Raw genomic sequence first — 22,545 nt, forward strand, 5'->3', positions numbered from 1 at the left:
TTATATTTGTTATACATTTCTTCAAGATCACTTGCTGTGGCCAATCCAATAATGGTACCTAGAATTTTGCTCCACGTAGACTGAACAAATCACATTTGTTTATGTTTGTGATGTTGCTTGTCTCCCTAACTGCGTCACACCCACGTGATGGGATGTCCTTGATGATGGTGAACGTGATGTACTTAGCCTGTTTTCGCTTTCACTCCGCTAACTTAATGGTTTCAGCCACTTCTTGTGTTTGATGTGAATCTGAAGAAAAGCTTCTCATTACTGCTTCTAAAGTCCTAAATGGCCCAGCTATGTTCTCCAACATGACTGGTAGGTTGTACGGTACGTCCAAGCTAATTTCATTACTCACTATGTATGGACAGAAGCTGTAGAGGCGGTTGGTGCAATAAGGCAACCTTGTCCTACTACATGTTGAGGATGTAAATGAGGAATCCCTTTTGGTATCATTATGTATAGGAGGATGCATGGAATAATTCCCCTCATGGTTGTCTTCCGAGATAATAACTTTATTAGACAGCTAATCTCCTGATGTTGGAAAGTCATGCTAAGGGTGATGATAATTATGATGAACATTTCAGAGATCTCGACCTGTTCAAGGTATTACCTATAAAAGGAGTCTAAATCGATTCCTGGTTCATGTAAATGCCCTGCTATGGTAAATGCTGTATTGGTTGCACCTATGTTTGTTTGGTATGCGATCGTAATTAATTCTGGTATGTGTTAATTTCTAATGGCCATTTCCCGTCGTATGTTCTAGGCTTTTCGGGCTTATCTGATGTTTAATTATTGCAAGTTAAATTCCCTGAGTCTCTTTTTAAATGATCAATATGGATTTGTTTCTCTTCGTTGCCCGATAGTAACATAATTAATACCTTATTTGCTGTTCTCTTAATTACTCTGTATGGGCTTTCAAATTTCGGTGACAGTTTATTCTCTAGTGTGAATGATGCCATAGATAATGTCACTTATGTTGATTTTTTATTCTTTTGCTTTTTTATTAAATGAATCCGTCATTTCATTCTAGGACATCGTTATTTGTTTCTTTACTTTTGTGTATATTTCTTGGAATTTACGTAAATGATGATCAGGATACTCTTCATAAATGTATATAGGCAATTATTTGCCTTCCAGTATCTAGTTTCAGAGACGCTTGTCTGTCCAGTAAATATTAAAATGAGGTGTGTCTCCTATAGACTTGTTTATTGCACAGCTGATTGATGCTTCCACTCTGGGGATCTAATCGTCCCAGTCTGCATAATCCTCATTGAGATTGTGACGTAGTACATTTAACACTTTCATATTCTGTGTCTACCAATCCATTGGACGCTGGATGGTAGGCTAAGACATTAACCTATTTTATATTGTATTATTTACATATTACTTGAAAATTTTCGGAGTTAACTTCACCTCCATTGTCATTATTAACATCTTTGGCGTGCTGAATCGACAGATAACATTATATATAACACCGTGTAACAAAGAATTTTTTCTGCTGTCTTATCTTTAATTGGGACCAAAGCCACTTATCGTGGGAAAGGATCAGTAGCAACAAAAAGTTACTGATTATGATTGTTAGTTAAGGGTAGCTTAAGTACGTCAACCTCGACAACATCCCGTGGTTGGTTAGGCACGGGATAATTCCCCAGGGGTGCTGGTGTGACAGTGTAAACTTTGTGTGTGGCACATGATTCACATCTGTCTATGTGATCGTGTATGTCTTTGCGTAACGATGGCCAATTATATGACATCCGGCTCAGCCTGACTGTCCTGTATTTGCCAGGATGCCCTGCATGTAGACTATTGAGTATTATCCTCAAAGTATGAGGTATCATTGTACAAGGTATAACCTAATATTTCTTCTGTGATTTGGTTGTCCTGGATTTACCCTATATAAGGTATTGTTTACTACTGTGAATTGTTTAAATGGCATATGTAATTTGGGTAATTGTATATCATCACCTGATTCTAATTAATATATAACTTTGTGCTTGACACATGTCTTTGTGTGTAGTCATCTCTTTGTGCTTGCGAGATTTCTTCATTATTGAGGATTGTTTCTTCATTGTTGAGGAGTGATTCACTCAGATCAATCGTAGCGACATTCATGGATGAATTTCATGACAAAGCATCTTCTGCTGTTTATCTTTCCTAATATTTTATGAATATTTACATTGTAATTCTGTGCTGTGCATTTCCATCTTGCTCACCTCCCACTGAGCTTTTCCTCAAAAATGCCCAAGAGAGGCTTAGGATCGGTATTGAGGTGAATTTCATAACCATATACTAGGTTGCGAAATTTTTGTAGCGCAAATGTTACTGCTAGCGCTTCTAAGTCTGTAACACAATCATTTTTCTCTGCTCCTTTTGTTTGCTGGCAAATGCAATCGGATGATATTTTCTACATTCATCTTCTCGCATCAATATAGCACCTAAGCCTTTATGAGATGCATCTGTGCAAATTATGAATGGTTCATTAAAGTTTGGATATGCCGAGCAAAGTGCACAAGCAAGTTTATGTTTTAAATCGTTAGATGCTATTTTTTTTTCCTCTCTCCACTGAAAGTGCATGCTTTTCCAGTAGGTGGTATAATGGCTGTGTTATACTGTAAAATCTTTGTATAAAAGATGTGTAATATCCTGCTAGTCCAAAAAAGTTCCGTACTTCATCCACATGGACTGTAGCACCACTAGAGCAGGGCAGTGCTACTAAGGTGGATGGAAAACTGATAGGGAGAGCTGGAGCTCCCATTTCATGAGCCCTCAGGACTAGTTCCTGACCATCCACCTTTGCTCTCCTTTTCCAGTGTTTCAGTAACACAGAGTGTAGGCCAGCATGCTCACCAAAACAAGTTTCTCTAACTGTCAACACCAAACTACATGCACATTACTCACTACGCTTCTTATTCAAAATTTAATCCAAAATGGCATCTAAGAACCAAGCCTCGGAGTCCCCATAGGGGGAGGGGATATTATTGTCCCCATCCTCCGCCTCTCTCCCGGTCATGACTCGTGTCGCTTGGAGCCACTGTCTGACTCCCCTCTTCATTTCTGCAACATTCATGGCCTTTCCTCTAACTTTCCTTCTGTTGAGCACGAGCTCTACTCCTCTAAACCTCACTTTCTCTTCTTAACTGAGATTCAGCTGTCTGAGGCAGTTGATAGCAAACCATTCTCTGTATCCTCCTACTTTCTCTATACTCATTTAAAAGCCAAAGGTGACTGTTGTGTATATCTATGCAACGACTTATCTTACCCTCATGTTCCTGAACTTGATTCTTTTGAATTCTCTACTCTTTGGCTTTGGATTTCCCATCATTCTCTGGCGAAATATATATGTGCTGTTTACTTATCCCCTAATTCTACTGACTATGAAAAATCCTTTTACTATCTTACTTCTACGATGGAACACATCCTGTTCGTTTCTCATTTCTCTGAAATCTCCATTCTAAGAGATTTCAGTGTTAACCATCACCTTTGGCTCTCCTCTCCTTTAACTGATCCAACCGGTGAACAAGCCTACATCTTTTCCACTCTTAATAACCTAGAGCAGCTCGTACAGTACCATACCCATATCCCTGACCGCCTTGGAGAGAGTTCCAACATACTTGATTTCTTCCTTACAATTAATCCTTTTCCATACACTGTTAATCTTTCCTCTCCTTTGGGCTCCTCCGATCACAACCTTATTACCTTAACCTGTCCTATCGCTCCAGTAGGGCCTGTGGACCCTCCAAAGAAACATTGGTTGTAGCACTTTGGAGCTGCTGATTGGGAGGCCCTCAGCCAGTACTTCTTTGACTTTCCCTGGAATGGATATTGCTTCCATGGCCGGCAGCCATCAGAGTGTGCCTTCTGTATTACAGGAGTTATTCTTTCAGGTACGGAAGCATACATTCCTTTCTCATACTCTTTGACTAATGAAAAAAAAAAAAATGGTATAATGACGTTTGTTCTAATGCTGTCCACAACAAGGAGAGGGCCTATAAAAGGTACTAGAGCCAATCCATTCCTGAATGACATCTTTTTTATATTTCTGCTCGGAATCGTGCTAAGTCAGTTCTTTGCTCTGATTTTTAAAAAAATCACCCATACTAAATGCTCTCAACTCTCCAACACAAATTCTTCCCCCTCCTTTTGGCACCTTGCCAGAAACCTTTCTAACAACTTTACCTCATCATCCTTCCCTCGTGTTTTCTACTCTGATAGCTTTGTAGCTCTTTCATCTTCTGATAAAACAGATCTCTTCACTCCAACTTTCTCCTCCAATTCCACATTTGATGATTCCAGTGCTGTTCCTCCATCACTTCCCTCCTCTGGCTTCCTCATGGCTGGCATGAAAATTTATTTAACTGATGTATTTTCTGTCATCACTGACCTCAGTACTTACAAGGCATATGGGCCTGATGGGGTCCCTCCTGTTGTTCTCAAGAACTGTGCTTCTGTGCTTACACCTTGCCTAGGTAAACTCTTTCGCCTTTGTCTGTGAACTTGTATCTTTCCTAATTGCTGGAACTTTGCTCTCATTCAACCTACCCCAAGGAAGAGTGACCATTCCCAACCCTCTAACTATCTCCCAACTGCTTTAACATCCTGCATCTCAAAAAATTTTTAGTCTAGTCTTAACAGAAAATTTTAAAGCATTTCTCATATCACAACCTCCTTTCTGATCGGCAGTATGAGTTACGTCAGGGACATTTTACTGGCAATCTTCTCACTTACCTTTCAGACTCCTGATCATCCTCCTGTCGGGACGTTGGTGAAAGTTTTGCCATTGCACTTGACATTTAAAAGGCTTTCAGTTAAGTCTGGCATAAATCTGTATTTTCCAAACTGCCCTCTTACGGTTTCTATCCTTCTGTCTATGCCTTCATCTATAGCTTCCTTTTTGGTCGTTCTATACCTGCTGTTGTAGATGGCCACCGTTCTTCTCCTAGATCTATCATCAGTTGTGTTGATAAGAGCTCTGTCTTATCACCAACACTCCTCCTTCTATTCATCAATGACCCTCTAAGCTGGACATTTAACCCTATCCACTCACACGTTGATTATTCCATCCTTCACCTTTCCATTCGGTTCCCTTAACGTCCATCTCAGAATTTACTTCAACAAATATGGGATTAGGCTATGGCACACCTAATGTCTGACTTGACTCGTATCTCTGAATGGGGTAAAAGTAATCTTGTTGTTTTTAATACATCAAAGAATCAGTTCTTACGCCTATCTAGCCAACAAAATCTTCCACAGGAGTACCCACTAATGTTGAACAATACCCAGCTCAATCCTGCATCATCCTTAAACATACTTGTGGTTTCATTCTCTCGGAATTTATCTTGGATAGATCATATCACATCTATCTATCTATATACCTAGGCTGCTTCCCCCGAGGAAAGGGAGGTAGCCGAGACAGGACGACACACTCCCCGTTTACTCATCGATTCAACCACATTCATTCACATCTTAGACCCAAAGGGGAGAAGGGACAGATCCTTACCGCATCACACCACACAAGGGTCAACTGCGCGGTGCAATCAGTGATATCCGCAGCAGGGCCCGACAGCAGAGGTAGTTTACCCCTGCCACATCATAATAGACCGATCCCCTTACCCGCACCTGACCTGACTAGCTGATCAGGCCAAATGAGGGAGAATATCCCCTTAGGGCTGCGTCATCATTTATTCATTCACAATTTCCCTCCATTTATTTCTGTCACGCACAGCCACTCTTCCTTGCTCAATAGACATCCCTCTCGCATCCAGCGCTCTCTTCACACTGTCCATCCATCCTATTCGTGGTCTCCCTCTCAACCTTACACCTCTCACATCAGATTTAGTTATCTTTTTCACCAATCGCTCATTTTCCATTCTCTCCTTATGCCCAAACCATCGCAACACGCTCTGTTCAACTCAATCAGCCATCTCCCGAACACCTCCAGTTCTCCTTCGCACTTCATCATTTCGCACTCGATCCATATGCGTCACTCCACACATACTCCTCAGTCACCTCATCTCCATTACATTCAAACTTTTCCTCTCTGCTACACCCATATTCCATGTTTCAGCCCCATATAACGCAGTCGGTACCACAACACCCTCATACAGCCTTCTCTTTACATCCATTCTAAGCGAACGACATCTAAACACTTTTTTTTATTCCTCCCAGCACCTTACCTACTTCATTCATTCTAAACTTCACTTCTGCATCTATTCTTCCATCCACAGCAACATGTGACCGTAAATATTTAAAACACTCTACCTCCTCAAGTAACTCACCATTCAGAACTATATTGATCCCCCTACCATCTACCATATCTTGTAAAATCTGCTTCCAAGAGATTAGGTGTGCTAAGCTGACTCAGTACCTTCTTTACCCCTGCACATTTGTTGACTTCATACAGGGGTATTATTCGTCCCTGTGTAGAGTACAACTCTCATGTGTGGGGAGCCTCCCCACATACAGTTCTTCTCAGCAAGGTGAGTCAAACGCTTTTCATCTCATTAAGTCCTCCTCTTACTGGCTTCCTTCAACCTATCTCTTTGCCGCACCGTTTTATCGTTATCTCTTTTCCATTGCTACTTCAGTGGTCACTGCTCCTCTGAACTGTCTGCTTGCATCCCTCCACGTCTACAATGGCCATGTAGCACCCATCTAGCAAAAAACTCTCATCCCTTTTCTACCCAACACTCTAATGCAAGAGTTAACCGTTACTCCCAGTCCTTCATTTATGCAAGAGGTCAAATACGGAACTGTTTCCCACTGTCTGTATTTCCTACTTCCAGTGATCTCCACTGTTTCAAAGGCAGTGTGTCCAGGCGTCTCGAAATGAACGGATCTTGATTTGGCTCTCTGTTGTATTGTTTTTATGTTTTTTTTAGAAGGAACGGTTTGCTGGCTCCTGGGTTTTGGTTCCTTCGTCCTTGCATAAAAAAATATTGTGGGTTCAGGGAAATCCATTATTGCTTTTTAGATTTTCTTCTGCGGTGTGGATCCCCTTTGCCTCCAGCCTATGGTCTAGGAATATAGTTTCCTTAAAGCAAAATACAAATTTTGCTTATTTTAAAATCCAGCATTGGCTAACTTGTTTCGGAGCTGGTCTAATTTCTGTAAATACTCTTCTGTTGTCGCAATTATAATGTCATCCAGATAAACAAAACGCCATTACCTAGCATTCCTGGAAACATACTATTCATTAATTGCTGGAAGGTGCTTCGAGCCATGTGAAACCCCATTGGCATCGTTTGGTACTGACAATGACCACTATTTGTAGAAAATGCTGTGTATTTACATGATTCTTCATTTAACTCTATCTGGTCATAGCCAATGAACAAGTCAATTGTTGAAAATACTTCCTTTTCTGGTCCAATATTTTGTAAGAAATCTTACAACAGGGGTGGGAAAACAATTTGGAATTGTTTGCTGATTAAGTTTGCCATAATCAACGACTGCCGCATTTCCCTGTTCAGTTTAGGTACAAAGAAATGTGGTGCGTTCCATGGAAACACTAAAGGTTCATTGATTTTTTTTTTTTTTAATAACAGAACAGAAGAAGGAAACTTAACATTTCATCCACCTATTGATTAGCTAATGGATGCTGCGAATGTGCAGTTCGATATGCTGGCACACAAATAGAATGCTTGTTGTGTTTTACATTAATCTGGTGCTGTATTAATTGGTACAACCAAATTTTTCACCAGATAATGCAACTGTCTGTCGGTGTTTCTGTAGTAAATCCAGGTCATTCTCTACATCAAAATATTCTGAGTGCCTCTAATTCGCTTTTTTGCACTCTGTCAAATGATTTTACTTTGCTTGATCCTCCAGCTGTTGTCACTATAGTGTAGGAGCTGGACAAGTATCTAAATTGCATGTACATGTTCCTTTCTTGATCTTCATATCTCCATTCATCAGGATAATTAGTAAGATATTTGTTTCCCCTTTGTTATTTATGCAACATAAAGCATTCTCTACTGACAGTCCTTTCAGTCTGCAAGTCTCTTCCAATACAATAACATTACAATTTCTCAGTTCACTCTTTCTTGTGGCTTTCATGAATGATTTTGGTGGTAAGGTTATATTACCATGGATAACAGCTGGATGGGTGGTGGGTGACCTTGATTAGGAGCTGTAAGAAAACGAGTGTGTGTCCATTTTCTATGGGAGATTGTAAGTCAGATTCTATATTTTTTTGTTTTGTTTTGTGTTTAATTGTTCTTGTTTTAAATTTTCTTTAATTTTTGGATGTATTATCTGGAGAAGAAACTTCCTCTATTAATTCTTTATCGAATTTGATCTTGTTGAAATGTTGCATTAGTACGATATTTTCTTCTCTCATCGTACGTAGGCCAAGAAGCAAATTTGCTTTAATTGATCAATTTTCTGCTATGTAGAATAGAGTAGTGATTGTTCTGGTTGTCTCTGTAAATTTGATGACTAATTCAATCATGCCTTTTACTGGTATTTCTACATTGTATAAATCTGTCTGGTTCCCCCATGAATTTTAACTTTCTTCTATTTCTAAAAATTCGTTCTAATTCATCTTGTGTAATTAAATTGACTGGTGAGCCATAATCCAAAAATAATGAAGTATTTTCACCTTCTGAGAAAGCAGAAACCAAAGTATATTTATTTCCATATATAGGCTTCCCATGTGTACTCTATATTTATTTGATTTTTTTTATGTAATGTTGCCTTTTGTGCTGATACACCCTGACTTGTAGGCAGATACCAGTTTCTCTATTGTATACAGTCTGAGGTCCAATGGCCGACAGTTTCGTGTTTCTTCCTTTTTGCTTTGTCTCTTGCCTCTTTATTTTTCATGTAACACGCAGGTCTTGTGGCCTGGGTTTGCACAATAATAACATAGCCTATCTTTGAGTTTGGCCTACGAGATGATTTAGTATATTTTGGTCTTTCCGTAGCACTTTGCTTGGGCTTTGCCCGAACTTCTCAGCCTACATGATGTCTGGTGTGCGTGAACGAGTTCTTGAGTTTAGTTGACTGTTTGTCTGTCTGTAGTCTGGTCGAGACTGTCTTTGGTCTTTACTTGAACTAGATTTATTTATCCCTGCAACAGTCTCTACTAATTTCATCCGTCTTCTTGCACTGTGATATTTCATTGTCACCAACTTGTTGCAATTCAACTACACTTCATGTAAAAAACCTAGTAAATACATTCATGGATTAAATGGTATTGCTTTTGCGATTTTTAGCACTCTTTCAGGCAATTTATGTAATGCTGCTATACAGTATATCCAGTGATGTCAATAACACGCATTGGTGACATATTGCCATCAGCTTCAAACCACTGTGAGTTTTCTATGCTACCTAACAGACTTCTTTTAATGGTGGATACAACTACTGTTATCTCACCCAAATATGAGTTGGAGTGTGTTTGCTTTAGTAGGTCTACAAATTTTTGTAATTCTGGGGCTATACCATCTAAAATATTCTTGCCTCTAGAGGATTTCGTGAGGAATTCTGTCATAAACCCTTCATATGTTTGAGCTCTCAAAAGCTTGTCTGACTTAAGCAAATTGCCAGCTAGGCAAGGTTCTCCTAATTAATTCTAAATGATAGAACAGCTATTTTTTTTTTTTTTTTGCTCCTCACCTGTAATGTTTCTTCTAACAAAATGTTGTTGTGTAAATAGATGTAGCCGCGGTGTGTAATTCCACAGAGAAGGTTATTTGGTTGAATCATTGATGGGAGGGTTGCTAGGAAAGAGTAATGGTGAGGTGCTGTAGACGTCAGTGCAGGCCTTCTGTGCTCCGTTATTCTCTGTATTTTAAGTGGGATGATCAAATAGGCAGATCTGCGTCGGTGTTTACTGTGAGGCAGTTACTTGAATAAAAGTTAGGAGCTTGGCGTGACCCGCATAGCCTATGGTCAGTAGCAGTTTGTGCTAGCTCCTATCCTCCTACTGTGCTCTCACTCTTCTACTCCTTACCGCTCTCTCCTTGTCTGACTCTTGTTCTCTCCTGTCATACTAACTTCCCTATGTTTGATACCGGACTTATATCTCCCTCTAGCTTCCAGCTAAAGTGTGTGGGCATACGTGTGCGTATGTTTGTGCGTGTGTGTATTTCAATCATATTTCTGGCGCATGATCAGGGGTGTTTGGCATTCTTGATTCGTCTAGGCAAGGGGATGTATTCTCTAACTCTTCCTGGAGAACTCAGTCATAACTACCTGTTTTACACATTGTTACCTCTAGCTATACAGTTACATACCATAGTTACATATAGTATTGTGTTATAAAATATTATGCCTTCATATCACTTGGTCATGACCACTGTCGTACCAACGACAGTCATAATGTATTAATATATAAATATAAACATTACAATTAATTTATAAGTGAATTAAGTGAAGTACATATTGTAAAAGTTACATAACTGTGATAATATAGTGATTATAGCTGTAGTCATTGTAGTAATAGAACTGTAACATAATAAAATGCTACATGTATAGTAGATATTTAATATAATAGTAATATTAAATTAGTACAGTGCAAGTCTACTGTAGTCAATTATACAGTATACAGTATATGAGAAGGACTTGCTGTATATATTCATATGTAAAGGAGACATAGTAGTATAATTAAAGTAAGCCTATTTCATGTGACCCACACTTTGTTATATTATATATATATATATATATATATATATATATATATATATATATATATATATATATATATATATATATATATATATATATATATATATATATATATACACACACAATTTGTCCTACTTGTAGAGAACAGTTCTTGAACACTGATTCCAGGTTAGCAATCTTTGCTTGCATTCTGGGCAAGGCCAGAAGTAATATAACAAATATGATGGAGATAATTACAAAGATGACTGGAGCTGGGCTGTATACATAATATAGGTTAAACATAATCCTACTGTATTCTTCCCAAGGTTGTATTGTCTGATTTATTAATTGCATGGTTTCATACCTGGGTGAAGTCAACTTAATGTGTGCACTTACATTTAAGTTCACCCTAGGCAATGGCTGGAAGTATTTGTGTGTGTGGTTGAGAATGGTATAATGGTTTTTAGTGGGCAAGGTGGTTAGTGTAGGTGTCAGGACTGCACAGTAATCTGGTGAGATATAAAAACCAGATGCTGATGTATGGGCTGGAGGTGTGTCCGAGAAAGTCACAAAAACTGATGTATTTTGAATGAAGTAAAAGAACTGTGAATGTCCAATGCGTTGATGATGGATGGGTTTATCTGGAGCTAATGTGAAGTTGCAATGATGAGGGATATCATGATCTTTTATGATAGCCATTTCACAAGGGACTGTCTCACCTGGCTGAAATGTGAAGGTGTACGCGGGACAAAGGTGAAATGCATGTAACGATGTGTGACATTTGTGTGCAATTGTTATTTCACTAGTGAAAGTGACGGCGTCCTGTTTCTTGTTGACCATGATGACTTCAATTTTGATGTTGATGGTGACTAATGAGTCATATTTCTTAGAAGGAAAAGGGTATATTTGATTGATTGTGAAAAAATCATCTGTTACGAACGGTACATGAACTACTATTGATGTTGTTGTGAGTGTTGCTTCCAAATATGGATAATATAACATCAGATTTCTTTCCTGAAACAAAGATTTCAAACAATGCTTATGTATGCTTTGACTAATTATTTGACGGAGATTGTGAATGGGTAGTAGATTAATGGTGATCCTTCCGTTACCAGCATTAGCAATTCTGTTCATGAAAGACTGATAATGAGCACTTGTATTGTCTAACTGTAGTATTATTACGTCAGTGTGTTCCATGATCACAGAGAGGTATTGGAATAGTGTATTGTTTCCCTCCAGTGCATTTACTTTCTTCACAATTCCTAGAGTTGATGCTTCTGCCTTCATTAGGTTCTTGATAATCGTCATCATTAAGGTGTTCTGGGTGTCAGCCCACTTATGTTGATATGAAAGAATCTGTGGACTTTTGTTATATTTGTTATTTAGCCTATTTTCTCTAGATCATCTTCTGTAGCCAGTCCAAAAATGTTGCCTATAATTGCTCCACCTAAGTCGAACAAACCACGTCTGTTACGTGTATTTGTGATGTCGTTTCCTGTCTCAAGTGTGCTACTTCCAGTTGATGGGATGTCCTGGATCATGGTGATCATTATGTGCTTAGCCTGTTCTAGCTTCCAGTCTGTTAACTTCATTAATTCAGCTACTTCCTCTGTGGAATGATCCTGTGAGAAAGGGCGTTTTAATACCGCTTCCATAGTTCTAAGGGTGCCTGATATTTTCTTTTAACATTCTTCGTAGGTCTTGCAGTACGTCCAAACTAATTTCGGTACTTATTATATCCTGTACACTTGCCGTTGAGGCTGTTTGTGAAATCGGGCACCCTTCTCTGCCTACAGGTTGAGGGTGTAAATGAGGTGATCCTCTTGATGTTAACAGGAACATGATCCAGGGAAAAATTCGCCTTAGCTTTACCTATCAAAAGAACAACTGTATTAGATATCTAATCAACTGTTGTTAGCAAGTTATGTTACGGGTGATGATAGTGATGATGAGTACTAGTTATCTCGACCTGTTTAATCTTATTACCTATATAAGGAGTCTAAATCATGTAAATGCCTTGTTATAACGAGAGCTGTATTGGTTGCACCTATGTTTATCTGTGTGGTATGCAACCGCAATTTATTCTGATATGTATTAATTGCTTCCAGCTTATTTTCACCATGTGTACTAGGTTTTCGGTCGTGTCCGGTGTTTTAAGTGATCAATATGTATTTCTTTTTCTTTGTCACTCGATACTGACTTAATCACTAACTTATTGGCATTTATCATAATTACCCTGTATGAGCCTTAAAATTTCTGTGGCAGTTTATTGTCTCTTGGTGAATGAGGCCATAGACAATATCACCTATGCTAATGTTTGATTGTTTTGCCTTCTTATTAAATGATTCTGTCATTTTTTCCTTGGACATCGTTAACTGTTTCTTTACCCTTGTGTGTATATCATGAAATTCATGCAAGCGAAATTTTAGATAATCGTTATTATTATATACGGGAATTTGTTTGGTTTCTAACGTCTTGTAAGGGAGATGTTTGACCTGTAAAGGAAGAAATGAGGTGTATCTCCTATGGATTTATTAACTGCACAATTGAGTGACGCTTCAACTCTGGGGATGCAGTCATCCCAGTTTGCATAATTTTCATTGAGAATGTGTCGTAGTACAACTTATATATTTTTTATTCTGCCTTTCCACCAGTCCATTGGAAGCTGGATGGTAGGCCATGATATTAATCTTCTTTATATTATATTGTTTACACATTTCTTGCAAAATTTCAGAGTTAAATTCACCACCATTTTCACTTATTAGCACCTTCGGTGTGGTTAACATACAGATCACACTATCATTGAATACCCGTGTGACTGTTTCTGCTGTTATATCCTTAAATGGAACCAAGATCACATATCGTGAGAAATGATCAGTGTCAACAAAAAAATATTGATTGTGATTGGTAGTTGAGCGTCATGTAAACCGCCCCATCCCGACCGATTTTCCACCAATCCCGACCAATTTTGGAAAAAAAAAAAAAAAGAAATGGCTCAAACCTTCGCTTTTAGTGAGAAACATCGAAAATTCATAGAGAAATCACTCATCTGAAGTTTCAAATACTCGATACAGGTACCATTACCCCTTCCCTTACTGGGTTTTCTATTAGGCTGGCTCCAAAGAAAACGAGTTCTATGGGAGAGTAAATATTTCACACCACTCATAACGGTATTTATTTATTTATTTGGTACGAATTTATATGCAGTATGAGAGTATATTGGTTTTCACACAGTAATATAGGCAATATAAGCATTGTTTCACTCACCAAACACATCAACATAGGGTAGCTGACCTTTTTTGGTGACATTACCTGATCATCATTACTGACTGTTTCTTCCTCTAATGCTACGTAAACTTTGTCCTCCACATTATCATCGATTGGGGAATCACTCTGGCCCTGAACTTCGTACCGTCTTTACTGGCCAGGTCACTGGTAACAGGTGAGTTGCTGAGAGAATGGCATGTGAGGGGGGGAAGGTCATGCGGGATAAGACATTGTCCCTGCCTGGCATCTTGTAGAGGAAGGTGTCCCGTGTATACTTGCCAAAAAGACGCGAGAAAATTTTAAATTGTCCAAATTAGGGACCTTGCAATTCATGCACATTTATATACGCCAATGGGACTGACAGTGACAAAAGTGTGGATGTATATATACATCAACGGGACACGGCAGGTTACGTAAATCAACTGCGACAATGTCCCACATTTGGTTAGGGACAGGATATTTCCCTATAGGTGCAGGCAATGATGTGTAACCTTTGTCTTGCACATGACTCACATTTGTCTATGTGATTATATTTGTCCTTGCATAATGTTGGCCAATAATACAACATCCGGGCCAGCCTGACTGTCCTGTCCTTGCCAGGATGCCCTGCATGTGGACTATCATGTATTATCCTTAAAATGTGTGGTATCATTATACTACGAACAACTAATTGCCTAATATTTTTTCTGATTTGATTGTCCTGGATTTACCTTATATAAGACATTGTTTACCACTGAATTGTTTAAGTGGTAGGTGTAACTTAGGTAATGGTATATCACCGCCTGACTCAAGATGATATATTACTTTAGACCATACTGGGTCCTGTCTCTGTGTCTGTGAGATTTCTTGATTTGTAGGGATCGCTTCCCCATTGTTGGATAGTGATTCACGTGGACTTATTGTCGCGACAATGGCTAATGGATTTCGCGATAAGGCATCTGCTGCCAAAATTACTTTACCCTTTAAGTAGTGAACATTTAAATTGTAATTCTGGATTTTACATTTCCATCATGCTATCCTCCCAGAGAGGAGTTTTTCGTGGACCATGCCCACGAGAGGCTTGTGGTCCGTGTTTAGGTGAATTTCGTTTTCCATAAACAAGGTCACGAAATTTCTGTAGAGCAAATACTACTGCTAGGGCTTCTGAGTCTATTGTACGATAATTATTCTCTGCTCCTTTTTTTTTGTCTACCGGCAAAAGCAACAGGTTGGTATTTTCTTCGTTTATCCTCTTGCATCAATATAGCACCTAAACCTTTGAGGGAAGCATCTGTGCAAATTATGAATGGGTTTGTGAAGTTAGGATAGGCCAAGCAAGGTGCGCATGGAAGTTATTTTTTTAATTTATTAAATGTATTTTTTGTTCCTCTCCTCACTGAAATACCGCTTGTTTTTTCAGTAGGAGAAATAATGGTTGTGCTATATGAGAGCATTGTTTTATAACGTTCTGTAATACCTGGTGAGCCCTAAATTTTTTTTTTACTTCATCCACATTTGTGAGTTCAGGGAAATCCCTTACTGCTTGTATCATATGCTCAGAGGTGTGGTTCCCCTCTGTATCTAGTCTGTGGCCTAAGAATTTTATTTCCTGAAGGCAAAATTTACATTTAGACAACTTAATTTTAAAACCTGCATTGGCTAACTTGTGTAGGAGCTGGTTTAATTTTTGTGGATGTTCTGTTGTGTGTGGTGCAGTTATGAAGTCGTCCAGGTAGACAAATATACCGTCACCTAACATTCCAGCCAATACTCTATTCATTAATCTTTGGAATGTGCCTGGAGCAGTCCTTAATCCCATCGGCATTTTCTTATACTGATAATTCCCACTGTCACTAGAGAAAGCAGTGTATTTGCGGGATTCTGCATCTAACACCATCTGATAATAGCCGCTTAATAAATAAAAGACCATATTTTCTAGTTCAATGTTGTGCAGGACGTCACTTAACAATGGCATGGGAAAACGGTCGGGAATAGTTTACTGATTAAGTTTGCGATAATCAACAACTGCCCTCATTTCCCCATTTTGTTTAGGTACAAAGAAGAGTGGTGCGTTTCATGGGGCTACTGAAGGTTGAGTGATGTCCAAACTTAACATTTCATCAACATACTGCTTTGCTAGAGCATGTTGTGAGTGTGCCACTCCGTACGCTGGCACATAGATTGGTTGTGTATCCTGTTTTATGTTAATATGGTGTTGTATTAGACTTGTACACCCTAACTTTTCACCAGGTAATGCGACAGCTAATCAGTGTTTCTGCAGTACATTTAATAAATCATTTTCCACATCAGAATTATCTGAGCAAACCAGATGCTCCTTTATGCACTCTCTGTCTAACGAGTTTACTCTGCTCGACGCTCCCGGTACTGTCACTTCGCATATAGGAGCTGGGCAAATCACTAACAGGTTTCTTTCTTAATCTTCACATCTCCATTCATTGTTAGCTAAAATGACATTAATTTCACCCTTGTCATTCATCCAGCATAGGGTGCTTTCTGCCAAAAGGCCATTTATTCTAAGTCTCTTTTAATACAATGACATTACAATTTCTCAATTTACTCTTAATAGTAACTTGCATGAATGATTTTGGTGGTAAATTTATATCATAATTAATGCCTGTTGGGTGAGAGAGTGAGTCATGATTGGATTGTGGGTAAGTGAGCGAGGGGGGAATGTCGGCCCATACAGGCTGGTCTAAGCACCCATTTTCTTTGAGAAATTGTACGGTAGGCTCCCTTTTTTAAGTTGTGAGTGATCGCTCTTGTGACTCAAGTTTTTCTAGTTGTTTTATAAGTGTTGGTTGTAGTATCAGGAGATGAAATTTCCTCTATGAAATCGCAGTCATAGTTAATTCCATTGAAATGGGGCATCAATATTATATTTTGTGTCCTCATGGTGTTTAGTCCAAGCAACATAATTTCTCTAACTGATAACTTTTCTACTACATATAAGGTGGTAGCTGTTATGCTACCGGTCTTTCATTTATGCAACAGGTCAGCTCTGGAACTGTCTCCCTCTGTCTGTATTTCCTGCTGCCTATGATCTTCAGTCTTTCAAACGCAGTGTGTCCAGGCATCTCAAAATGATCGGATCTTGAATTTGGCTCTCTATTGTAATTTGTTTTTCTCTTGGAGGGAACTGTTACTGCGGGCTCATGGCCTTTGGTTCCTTCTTCCTCGCATAACGAGTTCAGGGGAATTTGTTGTTGCACTGACTCTGGTTCTAGTTTTTATAATTGTTACGAGAATTATGCCACTGTTTTCTGTTTCTGGACTTACACATGATGGCTGGACACTGACACTGAGTTATAATAGTAATACTGAGTGTTTGCCTCTCGTCTTACACAAAATAGGTATGCATTGTTTCTGGTGGTAACACTGATTCACAGTTCTCACTTATAATACACAGTCTTGGCCCCTTGAGGTCAGACTGTAGGAGCCATATATCACTGTCACTGTTGGGGAATGTCACTGATTAGGTGAGGGGGAAGGGGGGTGGCCCGGGGACTCACAGTCATCTGCCTGGGGTAGGAGGTCAGGAGTTCCTTCGTCCCACCGCCACGGGACCACTCTCAGGAGCGTCGTCACTCATCGAGGGTTTGGGCTGGGCGTGGTAAAGGGACCCTCACTGTCGGGGCTCGGGACTGGGGTCTGGCCCTTGGGACTTGGGCCAAATAGGTCATGGAAGTGTTCCCTCAGGCGCCTGATGGAGGAAGGGCGTCATCTTCATCGGGGAGGGGTGAGGTCTCACCCCGGAGTCCTAGGGGTGCCCTCAGAGGCCTATAGACTGCGGTCTCATTCTCGTGGCAGCGCCGTCAGGTTGGGGCTGCGGCGTGGCTCCCGGCCAGAGTCCATCATGTGGAGGTCCTCCTCAGGGGCCGACTGGATAGAGAAGAGTCCTGGGGATAACACCGGGCCCCTCCACCAGTCCTCGGGGCAGAAGTCCTCCTCCTGAAGGTTGCCTCGTTCTGGAAGAACACAGGGGAGGCCTGCACTCCTGCCGGTAGGCAGGGCTGACTGCAAGTCACCCTCGCATCATGGAGTCACAGGGGGTGAGAGGCTTTGGTGTCCCTCCCCGGTGCAGCTATGGGCTGTTGCTGGGTTCCCTTGGGCAACAGGCAGAGGGTGGATATGGGCCGTCCCTTTGCTGTCAGTGTAGCTTTGGGCTGTCACCGGGGCCTGACTCTCTGATGGGAATGCAGACGAAGCGTGGCTATGGGCCATCACTTGCCTGTCGGCGTGGCAGTGGGCTGCCGCCAAAGTCCCATATGAAGGGTGATGCGCAGGCAAGGAGCAGCTATGGACCATCCCATGCCTACAGGCACAACTGTGGGCCATCACCTGTGTCGTGCCCTCTGAGGAAACTGCAGAAGGATAGGGGGCGTACCTGTCTCCCTGGCGCAGCTATGGGCTGTCGCTGGTTCTGCAGGGGGTATGGGCAGCAGTTGGCGGAGCAGCAGTGGGCCGTCTCCTTGTTGGTGGTCTAGCTATAGGCCGTGGCCTTTTTTTGTGTGTGGCTTTTGGCAATCACTGGGGCCCAGCTATAGGCTGTGGCCCTTTGGTCGGAGCAGCTATGGGCCGTCTATTTGCGTGGCTTTGGACCGTTGCTGGGGTGCTGCCTGTAGCTGTAGGGTCAGCTCCACCCTGATCCTGGCGAGGGCTAGTTTGCCCAAGAGGTAGTGCACTCAGACTGGGGTGGTCTCGTCGAGCGCATTCCAGGGAATAGGGGCACGTGGCCCGGGTGAACTTATGTCCATATAGACTGGACATGCCCTGCTCTCTTTCTACCCTTCCGTAGTCTCCTACTAGGGGTGTGATGGTGACCTGGGTTCCCACGGCTGGCAATTCAGTAGTGAATGATTTGTGGTCTCTGTGAATTTCATCTTTAACTCAGTCATACTAGTAACTGGTATTTCTTTACCATCCACTGTGTACAAATATGAATTTTCCAAAAACGTCAGTTGTCTTCTATTTCTAAAATTCTTTCTAACTCATCTTGCGTTATTAAATTCACTGGCGAGCCTGAATCCAAAAATAATGAAATCTCTTCATCCTCACATAAAGAAGAGACCAAAATCCTTTAATTTCCAAAGAGACTTCCCATGTTGACTATTTGTTTATTTGGGTGTTTTATGTGTCGTCGTCTTTTGTGCTGCTACGACCTTCCCCCGACCTATAGATGGATACCAGTTTTTCGGTTGTTTTACAGTCTGAGGTCCAGTGACCAAAAGTTTGGTTATGTCTGCAATACGATTCGAACCCTTTTGCCTTATACCTGTCCTCTTTATTCTTTATGTAACACTCATATTTTGTGTGACCAGGATTTGCACAATAGTACAAAGGGTGTTACTTGAGTTCAACCTACGAGGTGATCTTCCATGTGCCGACAAATGTCTACTGGGACTTCGCCCATACTTTTGTATCACCCTCTTATCTGGTGTGCAGAAGCGAGTCCTTGAGCTAACATGACAGTGTGTTTGTGAACTAGACGAGATTGTCTCTGGTCCTTACCAGGACTTGACTTATTTATTCCTGCTACAATTTCTGGCACTTTGATCCTTGTCCTGTTAACCTGTGATGTATCAGTCACACCAGCTTTACTGCAGTTTAATTCCACTTCATAAATTAAATCAGGTAAACACATCCCTGGTTTATATGGGATGGTTTTGGCTATTTTTAACACCCTGTCAGGAAATTTGCATAAGGCTGATATTATGTAGCCAATGATGTCAACGACATGCACTGGTGACATATTACCATCATGTGTGACCCAGTTTAAGTTTCTAGGCTAGAGAACAAATTATATATATATATATATATATATATATATATATATATATATATATATATATATAGATGTACATCTATATATATATCTATATATATACATATATATATATATATATATATATATAGATAGATATAGATATAGATATATATATATATAGATATAAAGATATATATATATATATATATATATATATATATATATATATATATATATATATATATATATATATATGCAAACCCTTTTCTGTATCCTCCTACTTTCTCTATACTCATTTCAAAGCCAAAGGTGGCTGTTGTGTATATATACGCGAGGACTTATCTTGCTCTCGTGTTCCTGAACTAGATTCTTCTGAATTCTCTACACTCTGGTTTCGGCTTTCCTGTCATTCTCTGACTAAATATATCTGTGCTGTTTACTTATCCCCTAACTCTACTGACTATCAAAAATTCTTCGACTATCTTACTTCTACGATGGAACACATTCTATCCATTTCTCCTTTCTCTGAAATCTCCATTCTAGGAGATTTCAATGTTCACCACCACCTTTGGCTCTCCTCTCCTTTCACTGATCCACCTGGTGAACAAGCCTACATCTTTTCTATCCTTAATGACCTAGAGCAGCTTGTACAGCACCCTACCTGTATCCCTGACCGCCTTGGAGAGAGCTCCAACATACTTGACCTCTTCCTCACAACTAATCCTTCTGCTTACTCTGTTAATCTTTTCTCTCCGTTGGGCTCCTCCGATCACAACCTTATTACCTTAACCTGTCCTATCACTCCAGTATGGCCTGTGGACCCTCCAGGGAAACGCCGTATGTGGCATTTTGGAACCGTGGACTGGGAGGCCCTCAGGCAGTACTTCTTTGATTTTCCCTGGAATGATTATTGCTTCCATGGCCGGGAGCCATCTCAGTGTACCTTGCACATTACGGAGGTTATTCTCTCGGGCATGGAAGCATACATTCCTTTCTCATATCCTTTCAATAACGCAAGAAAGCCTTGGTTTCATCACGCTTGTTCTAATGCTCTCCGCAACAAGGAGAGGGCCTATAAAAGGTACCGGAGCCAACCCACCCCTGAATTACATCATCTTTACATTTCTGCCCGGAATCGTGCTAAGTCTGTTCTTCGCTCTACTAAAAATAATTTCATCCATACTAAATGCTCTCTACTCTCCAACTCGAATTCTTCCCGCTCCTTCTGGCACCTTGCCAAAAATCTTTCTAACAACTTTACCTGATCATCCTTCCCTCCTCTTTTCTACTCTGATGGTTCTGTAGCTATTTCTTCTACTGATAAAGCAGATCTCTTCGCACAGACTTTCTCCTCCAATTCCACCTTAGACGATTCCGGTGCTGTTCCTCCATCACTTCCCCCCTCTGACTTCCTCATGGCTGACATTAAAATTTCTTCAGCTGATGTATTTTCTGCCATCACTGGCCTCAGTACTAACAAGGCATATGGGCCTGATGGGGTCCCTCCTGTTGTTCTCAAGAACTGTGCTTCTGTGCTTATACCCTGCCTAGGCAAACTCTTTCGCCTTTGTCTGTCAACTTGTACCTTTTCTTCTTGCTGGAAGTTTGCTCTCATTCAGCCAGTCCCAAAGAAGGGTGACTACTCCCAACCCTCCAACTATCGTCCAATTGCTTTAACGTCCTGTATTTCAAAAGTTTTAGAGTCAATTCTCAATAGAAAAATTTTAAGGCATCTTTCCTATCACTACCTTCTTTTCGATCATCAGTATGGGTTCCGTCAGGGACGCTCCACTGGCGATCTTCTCACCTACCTTTCAGACTCCTGTTCATCCTCCTTTCGGGACTTTGGCGAAAGCTTTGCCATTGCGCTTGACATCTCAAAGGCTTTCGATCGAGTCTGGCATGAATCTTTAATTTCCAAACTGCCCTCCTACAGTTTCTATCCTTCTATCTGTCCCTTCATCGCTAGCTTCCTTTCTGGTCGTTCTATAGTCGCTGTTGTAGACGGCCATCGTTCTTCTCCTAGATCTATCAACAGTGGTGTTCCTCAGGGCTCTGTCCTATCACCAACCCTCTTCCTTTTATTCATCAATGATCTTCTAAGCTGTACATCTAACCCTATCCACTCATACGCTGATGACTCCACCCTTCACCTTTCCATTCGGTTCTCACAATGCCCATCTCAACAGTTACTTCAACAAACAAGGGATGAGGCTATGGCACACCTAATGTCTGACTTGGCTCATATCTCTGACTGGGGTAAAAATAATATGGTTGTTTTTAATGTATCTAAGACTCAGTTCTTACACCTATCAACCCGACAAATCTTCCACAGGTATACCCACTAATGTTTAGTAATATTCAGCTTAATCCTGCATCATCCTTGAACATGCTTGGGGTTTCATTTACTCGGGACTTATCTTGGAAAGATCATATTACATCACTTGTAAAATCTGCTTCCAAGAGATTGGGTGTGCTAAGCCGACTCCGCTCTTTCTTTACCCCTGCACAATTGTTGACTCTATACAGGGGTTTTATCCACCCCTGTGTGGAGTACAACTCTCATGTGTGGGGAGGCTCCCCACATACAGCTCTTCTCAATAGGGTGGAGTCAAAGGCTTTTCGTCTCATTAACTCTCCTCCTCTTACTGACTTCCTTCAACCTCTGTCTCTTCGCCACACTGTTGCATCTTTATCTCTTTTCTATCGCTACTTTAATGGTCACTGCTCCTCTGAACTGTCTGCTTGCATTCCTCCACCTCTACGAGGGGTGCGTAGCACCTGTCTGGCAGCAAACTCTCATCTCTTTTCTGTCCAACTCTCTAATGCAAGAATTAACCGTTACTCCCAGTCTTTCATTTATACAACAGGTCAACTCTGGAACTGTCTCCCTCTGTCTGTATTTCCTG

This window comes from Coenobita brevimanus, chromosome 44, assembly GCF_032717465.1.
Source record: "Coenobita brevimanus isolate Jiangsu-jjx chromosome 44, ASM3271746v2, whole genome shotgun sequence".
Lineage (NCBI taxonomy): Eukaryota > Metazoa > Arthropoda > Malacostraca > Decapoda > Coenobitidae > Coenobita > Coenobita brevimanus.